Raw genomic sequence first — 5,110 nt, 5'->3', positions numbered from 1 at the left:
TCATCACTCAAGTTGTTTTTGGATTTTGATTTCGGAATATATTTGTCCAAAAAGCATTCATCATCCTCAGTAGTGTCACTTTCAGATTTCAAAACATTTTCAGCCATACTTTTAACAATTTCAGACTGGACACTATCTTCATCAGATGATGAATTGAATGTGACATCAATTGTGTCTGAAAGATTAATTTCATTTTCTTCTTCATTATTTACCAACCCTGATTTTTTCTTTGAGAAATTATTCAACACTGGCGGTGGAACCTGATGAAACCCAACCCCAGTTCCATCCGAGTATACATCTTCGCATGCTTTGTTCTTCCCAATTGGTTTAGGAATGATATATTGAAGAACAAAACTTGCGGAGTTGTAACCGTTCAGTTCAGATTGATGCGTTCATTTTCAATCTTAGCTTCCTCAAACTGAAGCTTGAACTTAGCAATCTCATCCAACTGTTGGTTGATTTGCTCTTCTTTAACCCTAAGAACTCCTGACAGTTGCACATTTTCTTTGTTTGTTTTACCATTTCATTCATCAGAATCTTTTACCGTTTGTTTTAGCCTCTCAAAATTTTCTGAAAGTTGACGATTTTCATGAATTAACTTTTCGTTTTCTTTCCTAATTCTTTCTACATCAATTTTATCATTTTCAATTTTCTCAATTAATTCTTTTAATCGTTCATTTGAAGCTTTTAACATTTTGTCACGGTTTAAGATCTGATCTTCAACATCTCTGACTCTTCCTGTCAGTTCTTCGATGTTTTTACCATTGAGGTAAGTAAGTGTACTACAAACTTTCCAGTCTTTCATGCAATTTTTGCAGTCACTCTCAATCTTTGCTTTCTTACCTGACTCATTGGTTGCATCATTCGGACTGACCTTGCTTTTAGACTCAGTTCCAGAACCAGAAACTACCTCTAGCTCTTTCGCTGCAAGCACTTTGTCTGCAATCTTTGCGGTGAATAAAGTTCTAAGATGATTTCGTGCGAAATGAAGTCTGATTTTGTACAAAATGAAGATCTCAAAGGTATTTCGTACGAAATGACCTCTAACCAGCTTGATTTCGTACGAAATAAACTTCTCAAAGTTGATTCCGTGCGAAATAAGAAATAATATGCGGATTTCGTGCGAAATAGCTTGATTTCATACGAAATAGGTTTCACAGAATTGATTTCGTGCGAAATAGATGCTGACTATTTCGTGCGAAATGATGATGACATCAGCATATCGGCCACCATTTTGTCAAATTAATCCGGTTTTTGGTCGAATTTTAGTCCAATTCTTTCAAGGATTCATTAAAACAGTGTTTTACGTGATATATGTGAAATTCAATCCATTTTGTCCGTTAAATCTCGTTTAATTTTGAAAAGAATGAGTAGAAGTGATGAAAACAAGCTGAATTGGTATAAACTCTTCTTCCTGAGCTCTGATACCACTTGTTGGATCGATGTGTGACCCGAATGAGTCAATCAGAAGAGTTTACAATCTATAACAAATGCGGAATCAATGATATAGACGTGATTACAACTTGATTCTCCCTAATTATCTTTCTTTTATTGATTTCAAAGCTTTTACAGATCAGTTGACAAATCGGCAGCACCTCGGCTCTGAAATCGGAAAGTTACAAATGAACTAGCAAGCTTGGTATTTATAGAGGTGGTATTTCGTACGAAACCAACACACCTTATTTCGTGCGAAATGACTTTGACTCATTTCATACGAAATAGCATCATTTCGTGCGAAATAGTCAAATCTCATTTCGTATGAAATGACTTGTTCATTTCGTACGAAATGACTTGTTCATTTCGTGCGAAATGACTTGTTCATTTCGTGCGAAATGACCCTATAACATTCAATCCCTAATTTCTCTAATACCAAGCACCAATCTATCCTATCTAGACACAAGACTCGATAAAGACGAAGTTAACAGACATTTATGCACCAACAGTGAGATATGTTGAACAAAAACCTAATCGACTAACAGAGCAACAATAAACAAAAATCGCAATGAATTAATCCATACTATCAAAACTTAACTCATCAAATCGAACCAAATACTGGTTCTGAACCGAACCATTTCCCGGTACCATTTGCTCATCCCTAATGAGGTATAAAAGAGTGAAATTTACCTTAATAATCTTGACATATATCATACAATCCACATTTTTATCTCCGTAACATCCTTACCGATCGCACTCTTCCTTTCCGCCATAATTTCTGCTATGCAACTGAAATCAAAGATCATAAAAGAAAAATGTTATTGAATCTCAAAAAACAAAAAATAAACTCAATGCACTGTTTATATATACCACTACTTAAATTGACCATTTCCGAAGTAAATTAGTCGAAATTGAGACCAATATCATGACCATCAACACGTCCATAAAAAAACCTATCTATAACATAGTGTAAACATGAGTGCCAAGAGTGTACATCCCATTTTGAATCCCTACTTAATTAAAGGCAATTACTTGTACTTCGATTGACAGCAAAAAAAAAAAAAAAACAAAGACAAAATAAAAATGAAGCATAAAGGGATAAAAAGGCCAGTGAAGAAAAGGTTCGAATAAATAAAAGAATTACATATATACCCTCCCTGAAATTACTCAACAATAAAGTCCTCACACTTTGTTACTAACATAAAGTTCTATTTTGGGAGATAAAATCCCTGTACATATCAAAATATAAATGAAAAAGTCTTTTTTTCATGAATAAGTCCCTAAACTTGAATAAAAAAACTTCTTCACTAAGTTTTAGAAGTCTACGGTTCTCACAAAAATAAAATACATGAAGTTATATGCAGATTCAATATAGTTAAACGCATATTCCGCCATTGCGGTACAGGATATAACTTAAAATTATTTGAGATAAATGATTAGAACTTTTTAGAAATAGAGTTAATTACTGTTTTCGTCCCTGTGGTTTGTCAAAAATCACTATTTCAGTCCATTAGTTTAAAAATTGCGATTTCAGTCCCTGTGGTTTCACTTTCATAACCATTTCAGTCCACCTCATAACCATTTCAGTCCCTGTATTAACAAAATAAATCGATTGAAATGGTTACGAAAGTGAAACCACATAGACTGAAATGGTTACGAAAGTGAAATCACAGGGACTGAAATCGCAAATTTTAAACTAATGGATTGAAATAGTAATTTTTGACAAACCACAGGGACGAAAACAGTAATTAACTATTAGAAATACCGTTAGGATAATTATGGTGATATCATGTTGAGAACCATAAATGACTGAAGTGGGAGACATGGTTGCCCCAAGTGCAATCTTATTGCTGAGTTGAATAAAACCAGAACACTCCAGATTGAAACACCCTTTTCTTTAAAATCCATCACTCTATACAAAGTATGATAATATCTTAAAATAACTTTCAATGCATGTTCACATGATATTTAAGTTCTTATTATTATTGTTAAATTAAGACGTACTATACGCATATTAAAAATAACTTACAGTCCAGTAGATAAAGAGCCTAGTGTTTGTATCTCCATACAATTCTGGATCAACCTGTTTCAAAGGCTTTTTAATCATTTAATTCCCTTTTTTTCTTGTAGTGTTTGTTATGAGTTTTGTTTATTTGATACAAGTACTTCAATGAAGAAGGAACTCACTTGACAACCAGCTTCAATGTATCTAAATCACCTCCTACTATCCAGATTTGAGCCAAACTATATTCATTAGATTCTTGAACCCTTGGATTCCAAAGATTTAATGTTGCTATAGTTGCATAGAATCCCCTCTAGTATATGCATATGCAAACTAAAAAAAACTCAAATTAACATAACGTAATTACCAAACGTAGTAAATAAATAAAAAAATCACCAAAATTGGCACATGACCTAAGAAATTTACAAAATAGGCATTGACTTTTAACAGTTAGAGAAAACGCTAAATAAGCAAAGTTGGCTAAATAATAATTACATATGTCAAAAGAGGCTTACCTCATAACGCCTGCTCACATCGAGTTCAACACAAATGGAGTTTGGTTGAGCAACAGAAATACTATTCTTCTTCCCATAACTTCTAAAAGAACCCGCTCTGAGTAAGTCCTCTTTCTTTGTTCTTCTATTGGGGATAGTTCTTTTAGGGAATTTTCCATTTGAGTGCCACAATTGAGTGACTAATGACGATGAACGCCCATCTTTTAGTTGAGCTCAAGATGTTGCCTGATGAACCGCACCCACCGACTACAATAGCCAACTCACCAGGACTTACGAACCAAAACAGGCATCTAGGTGTATTAGTCATTGACCCAGGTGACCATGAGTTAGTTAGGATACTATATTTGTACACTACATGTGTAGATATTAATGTACTAAAACACCAGCAGCTCAGTGCCTAATAATACTTAACTCTCATGTTGCAAGTACCTGGATAACAGTTAAAAAACTTGCCATGTCAATATAGAACCCATTCTAGAACAGAGTTGAAAATAATAAAATTCATTTACAAACTATGTTATATATAAAAAAAAACCTTGAAATATACCATCCCAAAGTTCACTATAAACGAACACATTTTTAAACTTGAGTGATCCCTTAAGAGACCAAGATCTAGCCTACAAAATCAAGTAAAAAATACAACATATGAGTAATGTGAAAGAAATATACCAGAACGCAGATAACGCGACATCAGATGGAATTCAAAGATAATCTTCTCAATAGTACAACACTTGATTAAATAAAGATGAGTCCATTTCCAAGCCATAAAAAAGGAGTATCCAGCTTATCCTAGTTTCAAAGGTAGGAAATCAGATCCAAGCCATAAAAAGGAAGGAGTATCCAGCTTACGCAAACCTATCCGCCCATGCTGGGTGTCTTGCACAGTAGCATCAACTCCAGCAGCAAGCAGTATATGCACCAGTTCCCTACCACCTACAACGAAATTAAATAGACACTCTGCTTTTTGTTTACAAAGTATATGTAGTCTAATCAAAAGAAATACGATTAAAACTTACTGGCTTCATGGTCTGTCTTTAAGGCAGCTGCCATACTTAATGCAGTGCCAAAAGGACTCGGTACATCCATGGCATCAGCAATATCTTCTGAAAACGCGACTTAAATCAACAACAGTGATTCCTCCTTCATCCTTGAAGGCCAC

General features: G+C 34.3%; 1 long non-coding RNA gene across 1 annotated transcript; it reads right to left on the bottom strand.

The window, feature by feature from the left end:
- Nucleotides 1-4,360: 4,360 nt before the first annotated feature.
- Nucleotides 4,361-5,110, bottom strand: LOC110891956. Its single transcript, XR_002565708.2, has 3 exons — nt 4,968-5,110; nt 4,807-4,884; nt 4,361-4,740 (listed from the first exon to the last, which is right to left on the bottom strand). It is a non-coding gene; the product is annotated as an uncharacterized LOC110891956 (long non-coding RNA).

Source organism: Helianthus annuus, chromosome 11 (genome assembly GCF_002127325.2).
Source record: "Helianthus annuus cultivar XRQ/B chromosome 11, HanXRQr2.0-SUNRISE, whole genome shotgun sequence".
Classification (NCBI taxonomy): domain Eukaryota; kingdom Viridiplantae; phylum Streptophyta; class Magnoliopsida; order Asterales; family Asteraceae; genus Helianthus; species Helianthus annuus.
Note: the sequence above shows the minus strand (reverse complement) of the source record. Positions and strands in the feature narration are given on the sequence as shown.